General features: G+C 34.4%; 1 protein-coding gene across 1 annotated transcript in view; it reads right to left on the minus strand.

Moving 5' to 3' along the window:
• The window catches only part of LOC101890149 (uncharacterized), a 31,739-nt gene extending 19,962 nt beyond the window's left edge, over positions 1-11,777 (minus strand). Inside the window, exon 1 of the mRNA XM_005184576.4 lies at positions 11,314-11,777. The gene's annotated coding sequence lies outside the window, so the exon portion shown is untranslated. The remainder of the gene's footprint in view (positions 1-11,313) is intronic.
• Positions 11,778-14,309: the final 2,532 nt, after the last annotated feature.

Consider the following 14,309-nt stretch of genomic DNA (forward strand, 5'->3'; position numbering starts at 1 on the left):
TCGGGTTAATTTGGTGGCCAATATCAGTCCAAATGATATGAACTTTGGCACATCCGATATCCATAGATATCTTTATCCGATATCACGTTCATTGTGCACCAAAAGACTAATATCAGCCCAAATGAACTGAATTTCAGCAATTCCGACTGAATTCATCCTAGAAACAAGTACTTCAAATTTGGTGAAAAATCGGTTCAGATATACCTATAGGTGCCATATATGTGTTTCATTCGATTTGGGGTCTTAAGTCCCTGGCATGCGTAATATGTACGCCACAACAAGGATATTTGATACCCGACATCAGATTCAGCTCGAAAATATCCCTGCCAATTTTTTCGATATCGGTTCAGATTTTTATATACCTTCGTTATACAGCTCTTCTTATCTATATCCAATTATATCTACTTTTTCATCCAATATCAAATATTGTACTTCTCGTACAATTATAGTACACATTTCCAAAAGCACCTTCATATCTCAATTCCAGATATCAACAGTGACCTCAAATTTCAGAATTTCATCACTATCCCAACACCCAACGGCACATTTTGTGACATTTTGCACTTTTCGTATGTTTATAGTACGCATTCCAAAACCAGCACCTTTTCCTAACCACAGGCACCAACTGTGACAGCCATATCAAATTTCAGGATTTCAACTCTATCTATCACATTTCCAAAACCACCTCTATATTTAAATCCCAGGTACCAGCAGTGACCTTGATATAAAATTTCAGGAAACTATTTCAGCTCTATTCCTTCACCTTATACCAAATTTTGTACCATTTAGAACTTTTCGTACAATTATAGCACACATTTCTGAACCACCTCCATATCTTAGTACCAGAAACCAACAGAGACCTCAGAATCTATTTTGAGGATTCCAGCAATTGCTTATTTAGTGCCATTTAAAGCTTTTCGTACAAAAATAAGAAGCATTTTCAAATCACCGCCAAATCTCAAATAGAGATACAGACAGAAATCTTAATATCAAATTTCAGAATTTTTTCTCTGTCCCTTCACCTAATACCAAATATTGTATGATTCAGTACTTTTCGTACATTTATAGTACACATTTTCGAAACAACCTTCATATGTCCAGGCATGACATGAACAACGACGCTAATATCATATTTCAGATTTCAAGCACTATTTGTACACCCAATACCAAATCGTACAAAGTATAGTTATAAATAGTACTTTTCGTGCACTTGTAGAGCTCGTTTCCAAAACCACCTCTTTATCAACATCACCAGCAGAGACGACGATACAAAATTTCCAAATTCCTGCTTCATCTGTTCGGTCTAAACCAAACTGTTTCAAATTCTGTACAGTTCACACACTCATTGTACATTTTCAAAACAGTTTCGTATATCAAACTTACTTTCACACCGAATTTCAGGGTTTTAGCTCTATTTGTTCAAATAATACCAAGTGGTACCATTTAAGATGTTTAGTACCATTTTGGAAGTTATCATAACTTTTATTTTCGAATTTCCAAAAACCGTTTGGTACATCCATCCGCTACGGTATATAAATAATTTTAGCGTTATTTTTAACTGAATTTTTTATATCCTCCACCATTCTATGGAGGTTATATTGGTTTTGTCTTTCCGTTTGTAACTCCTCGAAATATTCAGCGTAAAATTCTAAGACGATCTAGCAATGTCTGCCTGTCCGTCTGTCTCCTGTAATCACGCTATCTTTCGAACCATTTTGAGCTCCACGTTTTCGTATAGACCCCAGATTCCTTCCGATATTTGGTATTTCAATTTAGAGGTCGTAATGGGTACTACGTTTTCGTATATCCCTCATAAAACGGTACCTCCGTTGAATTGATGGAAGTCCTAAATTTTTCATGGGTCACTTATGGGGACATAAACTGCTGTGTCTGTGGAATTTTGTACTTAAAAGTACTAAATACTGAAATGTACTAAAATACTGCATTTTGAAATGTGGTAAAATGTGTATCCAAAAATTTGTAATCTTAGCATCTGAGTCTTGCCATTTCACACTATTTGTGCCAAAAATTAGATAAGATGGAGTATTTTGAATATGGTACTGTACACAATATGGTTTGTACAAAATATTATAGTATTTCATTTTAAATTCTACAAGTCGGAATATAGTTTTATCGTACGGCATTAACGTGATTTGTGAAATTTGAATAAAAGATTCACACATTTGGGTACTAAATCTGGTACCAGTAGTACTAAATGCGAAGAAGTTAAGCTAGAATTTTCAAATTTGACCTGTGGGTCATTGTACCTACGGGAATTGATATTTTGTGTAGCCTAAATTTGACATCAGTCTTTCAAATCTAACAATTTTTCATATTCGCATCACTAGGACAACAGAAACAAGAATATTCCTTCAAATCTATTTGGAAATGTTGATATAAGCTTCAAAACTTCTTAAATCAAAACATAGGCTAATATGACTTAATATCATGACAAACAATTAATTTAAAGTCTGCTTTAAATTTAAAGGCTAAAAAAAAGCATTTCCGTTTTAATTGACCAACTTAGACATTATATCTTTTCGACCGGTTTTCGTGTGAAAACTTTGAATATGGCAACTCTGCTCTTCAACAACAAACTATTAGTTCTGTTTACACATGTGTGAGATAGATGGGTAATCTAGAAGTCTGAGCTGGACAAACTTGTTGCAATAAGGGAACTACCAAATGCTTGCTAGGGTACTAGGAAGCAAAGAGGCAGAAAAATGCAAAACAACTATTTTTCAAGTTCAACTTGTTCGGCCTACGAGGAGATATTTTTATGTTGTTTTCTTCGTTTGTGTGGCATTAAAAACTTGTCTTCAATTATTGCAGATGTTGGCCATCAATGTTGTTATTGCACTTTGTCCGCTATACATACACTCAATGTGTAAAATCCTGTTTTGTTGTTATTTATCGAGTAATAAAATTGAACTTCCAAAATTTAGTATTTGTATGAGGTAATATTGAGTTGTGTTGTGATATCATCCCACGCATAGAAATTAAAAAAAAAAAAACAAAAATCAAAAGAATTTTATTGCAGTAAATATGGAGAAAGCGATGACATTATTTTGAATATGTAGTCAAATTATTAAAAAAAAATATTATTATTATTATTAATATAATGATGATCTTATGCAATTTCTGGTTCGTTGTCATACATATTTTTGTTTTCGTTACGTGATCAAGTGATTAAAAAATCTATATGTAATTTTTTGACTACTTAAATAATATATTTGGTAATTGTTGATCATATTGGAAATGAGCTAACTACGCTTCTTAAAATAAAGTTACAAAAAAGTTTCCAATGAAATTATCTAATGCAATTTCAGCAAGTAAAAAAGCAATGAGTTCGGCCGTGCCGAACTTTGAATATCGTTCACTATTTGGAAGAAGTTTGCAAATATTCAAAAAAAAAAATCCTTTGAAAACTACTGCTAAAATATTAAAATACCAAATTTTGGCAGTTACAGCTATATTGCAATTGTCTTTCACAGGCTGCAGTACCCTTTACGAACTTCAAATACGAAATTTTAAACAATTCAGGTGAACCCCCTTGTATTGGGTATTTTGATAATTTTAGCTTCATAATTCACCTAAATTGTTTCAAATTTTGGATTTGCAGTTCGTAATAGGTATTACAGTCTGTGACAGAAAATTGCCTATGCAGGTCCATGTCTTTATTGTGGTGAATAATGTCGCCAAATTCCTCAAAATTCCATATAGCCCCCATGTAGCGATACTTGTGTGGTGGCTTTATGTAATTTTGATGAATTTAGCGATAGGCAATTTTCTGTCACAGGCTGCAGTACCCATTACAAACTTCAAATACAAAATTTGAAAAAATGTCGGTGAATAATGTTGCTGAAATCATCAAAATACCGAATATGGGGATGTAGCCCTATATGAGGGCTATACGAAGAAGTGGATTTCGATTGTATCCCCTCAGCCATATGGTAAGAGATGGTATAAATCATTTGATACGGTCAAAAGGTGCCTCCTCGAAGAAACGGCCCCTGGTGTGTACGATAATTCCCGATGGAAGTATCCGATTTTGTCCAAATTTGGTACATCGTACTATTATTATCAAACTTAGTTCTAGTTCCGAGATGGGCAATATCAACCCACTCCTTCTGCTACCTTTCCCACAAAAGGTCAATGTTCTCAAATAAAATAATTGTCTTAATAGAAGTAAAAGGCACATCCGATTTTGTTTAAACTTTGCAAATCTTAATATTTGTTATCAGTCCTAGGTCAGGTGAGAAAATGGAAAATATCGGCCCAGTCCATCGAGTACCTACCCCACAAAGGGTCAATATTTTTATTTTAATTCTTATAAAATGTGAAATAAACGCTCAATTATCTTCGAATTTCACACATCTCAATATTTCTAGCGACACAAGATCTGGTGTGAAGATGGTATATATTGGCCCACTCCTTGGGTACTTCTGTCACAACTGGTCAAAATGTTTGAATAATTTTCAATAAGCATCTGACTGAAAATCGGTTCAGATAGAGCTATAGCTCCCATGTATATTCTTCATCCGATTTGACAAATTTCTCCTACACAGCCGTAATGTGCACTCCGTAACAACAATATTCGAGGAAATCTAATAAATACACTTCAGAAATACTTTTGCAAAATGTTATCGAGATTGCTTCAGATTTGGATATGTTGTAAATTTCGCTATGTTTATATATAGGTCCCTTTCCAGCTTTTGGTACAGCCCTGATTTTATTTGTTGTGCGGTTCATTCCATTTTTCCCAATCAATATTCCCAACCAACATATTCCTCGTATTTATACACCACACAACATAGCGGTAACGGTATTATATCTTTGTAACATGGAGAAGGAAGCGAGAAAGACCCATATTTACTTTTGAGGATCTTCATAGAATCACTTTCTGACTCGATTTATGCATGTCAGTCCGTCTGTCTGTCCGTCCGTCCGTCCGTCCATGTATTTTTGTGAACACAATGCAGGTCGCATTTATTATGCAATTGAGATGAAATTTAGCACACAATATTTATTTGACCCAAGGACGAACCCTATTGAAATTGGTGATAATCGGTTCAGATTTGGATATAGCTTCCATATATATCCTCAACCGATTTCGGGTTAATTGTGCACCAAATAGCCAATATCAGCCCAAATCACCTGTATTTTGGCATATCCGATCGAATTCAGTCTGGAAGCAAGTACATCGAATTTGGAGAAAATCGGTTCAGATATAAGCTACCGTATATATGTTTCATCGGATTTGATGTTTAAGTCCCTCACATTCGTAATATGCATTCGACAACAATGATATTTGGTACCAGATATCTTATAGAGCTCGGAAATATCCTTAATCCGATTTCATGATTATTGTGCACATAATGACTAATATCAGCCCAAATGGAGTGAATTTCGGGACGTACGTACGATATCATTTTAGACCCAACAAAGTATATATATATTCCTGATCAGCGTAAAATTCTAAGACGATTTAGCCCTGTCCGCCCGTCTATCTGTCCCTCTGTTGAAATCACGCTACAGTCAAAACGAAATAAGATAGAAAGCTAAAATTTTGCACAGATCTCTCTTTTGTCTGCAGGCAGGTCAAGTTCGAAGATGGGCTATATCGGTCCACGATATCGTATAGTCCCCATATAACTGTATCCCCCGATATTCGGTATTTTGATCATTTTAGTCACATTCTTCAATGGAATTGTCTGAAGTTCCACACAAGGAGTCTCTTATGAGTACTTTATCCCTTAGAAGAGAATTATCTATATAGGTGCATGATATCGTTTAGCCCCCATATAACGGTACCCCCCGATATTCGGTATTTTCATGATTTTAGCCACAGTTTCTAATGTAATGGTCTGAAAATCCACACAAGGAGTGCCTTATGGGTACTTTATCCCTTGAAAGATAATTATCTATATAGGTCCACGATATCGTATAGCCCCCATATAATTTGTGCATATAGTTCCTCAATATCGCATATCCCCCATATATCGGTACCTTCCGATATTAGGTATTTTAAAGATTTTAACAGAAGTTTTAATGGATTTTATTTTTTTTTAACTTTTTTTAAATCGTTAAAAATGGTGGAGGGTTTTTAACTGCTTTTACTTGCTTTTTTACTTTTTTCAATATAATCCTTTTCCAAGTGATATGATGCAACCCTATGGCATACTATAACTGTCCTAAAGCCAAATGTTGATAGATGGTATGATCTACTTGAAATAAATTCTTTTGTTACGTTAGTTCTACTAAATATGCAAAGTAGTGTAGGGTATCATATAGTCGGTCCTGCCCGACTTTTCCTTACTGGTTTTATCTGCAATATTGCCGAAGACACTATGTACCTAAAATGTACAGTTTACGAGGAATGTTAATCCGAAAATTGCCAAAAGTGTGGCAGAGGATGGGGCACTAGCCCTCTCTATGTAGGTTCCTTTGCGATGTAAACATTCGAAATGCCGATACAAGTGACTTCTTTTTTAGCTTTGCTTTCATAATCTGCTGCATTTTCGCCTTGATTATTTTTTTGTTACACAGTGTAATCTGCCGCTTTGAGTTAATTTGACTTTAGGGTTCTTATTGCTTTTGAGACAAATTTTGCAAAATGACAAGCAAAGGTTTACTGTTTAATATTGCGCCCCAGATTGGTACATTCTATTTTGAAAATATTAAGATTCTAGAGACATTTTCATAGCTATTTGCGCTTCATAACTAAAATAAACAGCTCCAAATTAAAGATATTTATCAGCCGATTTAAATCGAATTATTATTTTTCATTGCGTATTGTATTAAATTCCATAAGTCTTCTTACTCGCTTACAAGTGCCACAGATTGGACAACCACTATGTTTTACTTAAAACGTGTAATTTTATTTTCCATTTTGTAAACTCCAATGTTTGATACGACCATAAAAAGAAATGTGCAAAACAAAAACTTCATTGGAATGAGCGAATGAATGGATGAATGAATCACAGGTATCAGAATATGTGACGTCTTTCGATAACGTTCCAAACTGAGTGGCTAAATGACGACGCCACGACTAACTGACTGACTGTCTGACTGATATGCATACACAATAAACAATGACCGAAAGTACAACCCGCCAAAGACGGTATAGAATGGCATCATGTGCCACTTTGATCGATTGTATTGCTTGTCGATCGAAAGCTGGGGACACAAAAGAGCTTAACTAGCAAACGGCGGCGGCGGCGGCGATGACAACAATAACAAAGACTATCACTTTCAAAAATAAACAAATCAAAAAATAAAATAAAACGAAACGAAAATTCGATAAGAATTCACAAATATATTTTAACTTTTTACAGAAACAAATAAATGCAAAGTTCAATGGTTTCGTTTATTGCCGGCTGCCTGCTGATGGGTGATGATGACAAATTTTAAAATCTATTGAGAAAGTTGAATAGGTTTCAAACAGATGTTTCATAGTTCGCTTGGTTGGTTGGGTGGTCTTGTGTTGTCACGACGATCTTCTTCGCCCAATTCAATATTTGTTCTACTCAAAGTAATCTACCATTGCTTCTCCCCATAATAAACCAATTTACATTTATCTTGATAACCTCTTTCAAGACAGATATATATGTGTGTATGTACATTTGTAGATCCATTAATACGTACATATGTAAATGTACAATGGTGTGTTGTCATGTTTTGTATGCACTCATTTACAGACAATAAACTGAATATGAAACTTTTTTGAAGGCCTTTCCGTGAAATTCCTCCCTCCCAGATTCATCACGTTCACAAAAGCTTGAGCAGTCGCAAACGACGCCCTACTTGAGAATCAATTGAGACAGTGGTAATTAACAGCTCAACAGAGAATGCTAAATTTTTACATGCCGTTCTCAAAAAGTGAAAGATTTTTTTAAAAAATGATGGGATGTGAATACTATACAACCTGTTTGGTGTTTAGTTTCCACCACATTTTCAGAGGAAAAATTTATTGTTCCGTTGAATGGTTTGATGAATAAGCCTATTTATGAATGTCAGCTCATCTAAATTTTAGATATGCTCGAACAATTCATGTCTTTAAGTACTGAAAATGCACAATTTGTTCAGTTTGACAAAATTTTTTAATAAAAAAATCATATGTCGAACTTTTTACACCAAAAAAATTCAAAATTGTTCATTTTGAAGTTAACCGAGGAGGATATAAGTAATACCATTGCATCATGGTTCCACATCCAATTTTTCTGTTCAAAGCTGTTTCAACGTATACATATGTAAGGCATAGAAACCAACAGTAACTTCAATATCAAATTTCAGATTTTCAACTCTATCCTATCACCCAGAACCGAATTTCGTAGCATTTCGTATTTTTCGAACAATAATGTACAAAATTTAGTACAATTATTATACGCGTATCCACAAACAACTCCTTCTCTTAACCCCAGACGCCAACAATATAAAATTTCAGAATTTCCGCTCTATTCCTTCACCCAATACCAAATTATGTAACATTTAGTACGCATATCCAAAACAATCTATATCTCTCCAACCTCGATACCAAGAAGAAGGCAAAATTAGCACGATTTAGTGCTTTTCGGACAATAATAGTACGCATTTGTAAAACCACCACCAAGTCTCAACACCAGATACCAATCAAATTTCGGAATTCCAGCACTTTAATTTTCCCCCATTACCAAATTTAGTACCATTTAGCCAAAAAACAGATCATTTTCGCAACCACAGACACCAACACTGGCATCCGATTAAATTTTCGGGATTCCCTTCACCCACTACCAAATTCAGTAACATTTAGTATTTTTCGTATAATTTTTGTACTCTTTTGCAAAACCGTTCCATATCTCAATCCTAGACGCCAATAGTTATCGAAAGATAAAATTTCAGTGTTTCGTCTTTATCCCTTCACTCAATACCAAGTTTGGTACTATTTAGTACTTTTCGTACAATAATAGTGCACATTTCCAAAAACAAAACAGATACCTCAACCTTAAATTTAAGATTCCAGTCCTATCTCCTCACCCAATATCAAATTTATCACCATTTAGAACTTTTCTCACAAATAAAGGAAGCATTTCCGAAACCACCTTTAAATCTCTAACACAGATACCATCAGTAATCTAATTATCCCCTTTCAGAATTTAATCTCTATTCCTTAACCCAATACCGAATTTAGTAACATTTAGTAATTTTCGTATAATTTTAGTACTCTTTTGCAAAATCGTTCCATATCTCAATCCTAGACGCCAACAGTTATCGATATCTGATATTTCACTGTTCCGTCTTTATCCCTTCACTCAATACCAAGTTTTGTACTATTTTGTACTTTTCGTACAATAATGGTACACATTTCCAAAACCACTTCCACATCTCGATTCCAGATACCAACCTCAACCTCAAATTGAAGATTCCAGTCCTATCTTCTCAACCAATACCAAATTTACTACCATTTAGAACTTTTCGTACAATTTTCCAAAACAACCTCCATATGTCCATGCTACACATGAACAGCGAACATTACACCAAATTTCAGGTTTCAAGCACTATCTGTTCACCCATTAGCAACTTGTATCAAATATAGTACTATTTAGTACTTTACGTGCACTTGTAGTACACATTTCCAAAACCACCTCCACATCTCAATTCTATAGAGACTTCCACATCAAATTTGAGGATTTTAGCCCTATCCCTTCATCTAATTCCAAATTTAGTATCATTTAGTATTGTTCATAAAAATAAAGGACGCATTTTCAAAATACGTCAAATCCCAAACAGAATTCAGAATTTTATCTCTATCCTTTCACCTAATACCAAAAATAGTAGCATTCAGTACTTTTTTCGAACAGCGACCCTAATACCAAATATTAGGTTTCAAGCACTATATGTTCACCCACTGAAAAATTGTACCAAATGCAGTACTATTTAGTACTATACTTGCACTTGTAGTACACATTTTCGGAACCATCTCAATTCTAGGAACCCACACCAAATTTGAGGAATCCAGCCCTATCCCTCCATCCAACTCCAAATTTAGTACCATTTAGTACGTTTCATACAAATATAGATCACGTTTTCAAAATACCGTCAAATCTCAAACACAGATAAAATCAGTAATCTAAATATCCAATTTGAGATTTTTTCCCTATCCCTTCACCCAATAACACATATAGTACCATTTAGTACTTTTTGTACAATTATAGTACACATTTCCGAAACCAGCTCCTTATGACCAGGCTGCTCATGAACAGAGATCCTTATATCAAATTTCAGGTTTCAAACACTATGTCTTCACCCTATACCAAATATAATACTATTTAGTACTTTTTGTGCACATGTAAGATTTCAGCCCTACCCCTTCATTCAATTTCAAATTTAGTACAATTTAGTACTTTTCATACAAACATAGGCCACATTTCCACAATACCAAACACATATAGACTCAGTAATCTAATATTAAATTTCTGAATTTTATCTTTATCCAAATTTCAAGTTTTTGACAATATCCGTTCACATAATACCAAATGATGTAATTTTAGAGGCTCAGTACTATTTTCGAATTTCCGAAAACCCTTTAGTACATCAATCCTGCAATGCGTCAATGGCTCTCATTCCAAATTTGTCTAATTCGGTTTGTCCAATACAAAGTATTAAATTTTTAGTACATTTTTGCACTTTTCGTAAACTTTTTAAACGCCTACCCAGCAAGACTGCCCCTTCCCAAAATTTATAGCTTCTGCCGTTTTGTGTGGGCGTTGATTCTTCATCTGTCAGTTATTTCACTATTCTTTATAAATATATAGATTTTTATCGAAGTTAAAGCAGAAAGCTCCAAAATTTGAAAAAATCAAGAGGCACCCTAATATGGGGGCTACACCGAAAAGTGGGTCAGGATATAAATATTTTTTTGCAAAAAGTAAACCATCCTAGAGAGTACCACAATTGTCAGATTATATAGGGGTTATACCTCAAGGTTGATCAATATAATTCATTTTTAATACCAAACATCCACCTTTTTATGGTGGAGGGTGATAAAATATTGACTCTATCAACAGACGGACGGACATAGATAAAAACTTTTGGAATTATAGCTTATCAATCCTATACATATGTACTACATGATATATTATCTTATTACAAAAATATTTTATTATTGACGGCTTCTGATACCACTGTGCACCCTTTGCATTTTGGATGGGCAGTCAGTCATATGGAAGAACAATTTTGTGTAATGCTTGGAGTTAATAATTCACAAAGTTGAGGTAAGTTTTGGTTTGAGTTTTTTTTCGATTTTTTATTTAAAAGTTTTCTTCTGCTACTTACTCAAGATTTTTGGAATTTCAATGTTCACGAACTGTAAATGAATGCAGCAATGACTAACTATCCAAGATGACAGAATGCAGATTTCTTCGAAATTACCAAATAAGCATTGAAACTGGACAAAATTTCTCTATGACCGATTCCAGATAATTCTTCACTGATTATGGCTATATTACGTATTATTTATTTATTTTTTTGATGTCTTAATAGCGCTCTTATCGATCACAAATCAATTATCTTCAGAAACGAGGTTCTCTTTATGGGAATATTCCAATTTTGGTTAGATTTCAGTTTCACAAAACAAAATATTTTTGTTTATTTGTTTGATTTGCAAAAACAAAACGTTTTCCTAACACTCAAGAAGACCGCCACAACGAAAACGAGAAAAAAAAAAACAAACGACAAAACGAATCGCACTTAATCAGCACCTCCACTAGTTACGAGAAACTCTGACTAACTGATAGACTATCTTAGTACGTTTGGTGCTCGAAGTTCTAAGGCAGTCATTTCTATCGAATATTGAGAGTGAACAATAAACAGAGCAGCCAACAGTTCTGAGAGATTCAAAGCTAGCGACTGAATGAAGTTATGCTCGTTGGGTTTTTACTAAATTAACAGCGGACATAGCGTCAGACCATAGCAGTTGGCCCCAGCACAATTGTATTGTTGATCATGGGTTGGTTGTTTGGGGGGGTTTGGTGCTCGCTTTGAAGCCAATGGGTATTGCATGGTGCATACATGTGAACGCTCTGTTATTTTTAATGGGTTGGATATGGTTGTGAGTCAAAGCTTCACTGTTAGTGGAGATTAACTTTTATTGGTGGCGGAGGAATGCCGAGAAAATCGATAAGAGACATTGTTGAAAAGTTCAAAATTCACCACAAATATTGTTTCAAATAGCTAAGACCACAACCTTATTGACGATCTAAAACTTCAGCTATAAGCTCCTTTTATGACCTTAAACTTATTTTTGTTTAAATAAAAATAAGCGAACATATCTTATTTTATTTAAATGTAAAGTTCTTGGGAATCTAATCAACAATGTTAAAATTTAAAAGTTAGGTTTACCGACATATGTATATTCTCAAAATTTGATCATATGTTAAAATATACCCTCTTTGGGGATTTTTCAACTGACGTTTATTTAAGAACCTAATATATAAACATATACATATGCATTCAAACTTTAATATACAAATATTTCTTAGTTTAAAAAAAGAAAAACAAATGCAAGAATTAACAAGCATGCAAAGGCTATAGTCGTGCGAGACCGACCATGTGATACCCTACAACACTACAATATTTTAGAAGCCCCCTTATGTCAAAATCCATTTTGGAAGATTCCGCTTTTGAAATAATGCACCAGGGACATTTGCCCAATATTTAAGCACTCCGTCGTGCTGTTAGTTAATGTGGTCCATTTTACAGCTAAATATAATCCAATGGTCATCCAAAATGCTAGAATTCTTCCCTGGCATTAACTCTCTTCTCAGGCTTGTTGATTGGTTTCAATTGTGTGATCAGGACATCTTTTCTGTTTTTGGTTCATTTAAACCTAAATATTTTGCGATCATCTCCAAAAGCAAATTTAGACTCATCTATATGATTTGCTTGTCTACGATATTTGGCTATATTCTTCGGCGAAAGCCAGAAGTTCGGCTTTTGTGTATTTCGCCTTTTGTGTAGGTAATGTTGGTATTTTTCACGCAAAAGTTGTGGTCCATTCAACCCGCTGTCCTTTGGCTAATATTTGTGACGTTGCTGCAAAATCAGGAACATTTTTAGTTGTTGGTCCATTTGGTGTTGTAAGATGAAAAAGTATTACAAAATTTTCACTTCAATATTATTCTAGGTCAAATTGAAACAAACGCATGCGATCAAAAATAAAAAAATGTCACAAAATACTACAAAATCTATATTAACATCATTATTGACATCTTTTTATGCGATTTTTTCAGATTTTATACTTTTATGCCAAAAGGGCATTCTAAACTTACAAAATTTCTCAAAATCGGTCCGGCCATTCTTGAGATATAAGCATTCTAGCTAACATCCCCTTCTTTTGTATAAATGCATTGTATATATTTCGTCATATATATCCGATATAATTATTATCGGCATCTACGTAATGACCAGAATTGACCTTACCGCCGGGATTAAAAATATTCGCGGTTTAATGGAAACATTAACTTTTGTTAATGTTAATGCTAAATATTACCCGATGACTTGGAAAAGGCTTCAAAATTAGAAAGCTTCTGCCCAGCCCTAAACTTTAGCCCCATGCTAACTTCCGTGTCGATTGGTCTATAATTGCGACCTGTAGAGCAACTGCAAAATCATGAAATTTTCCAGTTGTTGGTCCATTTCAACCTAAATTTTATGCGATCATCTCCAAGAGCTAGCTATTCTGGCCCTAGACCCACCTCCATTTTAAATTTCGTGAAGATCGGGCTATAATTGCGACCTGTAGAGTGATTACAAATTAACATGGACAGACGGACGGATGGACATACATAGATAGGAAGATCCACATATACTTTCCTATGTGGGAAACATATATTTCGAGGTGTTACATAATTGTTGACCCCTAACACATAGTGTTGTAGGGTTAAAAAAGACGTATTTATTGTAATGTAAACAGAAAGTCGGTTTTGCCGACAAATGCCTTGAGTTATGATTATTCAAACTGTTGACACTTTCTGGGGGAGGTTCCGAAGCAATTGGACAATATTGACCAACTCATATCTGACCTAAGACTGATATAAATATTACATCGTGCCAGATTTGGACTATATCGAATACTTTATATGAGATATGTGCAAATTTTTTGGAAAAAGTGGAAATAAGCGTAAGGTAACAGATATAGCGGACAGAAGTATTAAATTTTCATACTTCATCTAATACAGATAAAAATATTGGCATCGAACCCTATGTGGGGTCCCAGAAGAAATGGTCCGATCTTCACCTTCTTTATAAAAGATCTTGTGTTGATGGAAATA

This window comes from Musca domestica, unplaced genomic scaffold (assembly GCF_030504385.1).
Source record: "Musca domestica strain aabys unplaced genomic scaffold, Musca_domestica.polishedcontigs.V.1.1 9, whole genome shotgun sequence".
Taxonomy (NCBI): Eukaryota; Metazoa; Arthropoda; class Insecta; order Diptera; family Muscidae; genus Musca; species Musca domestica.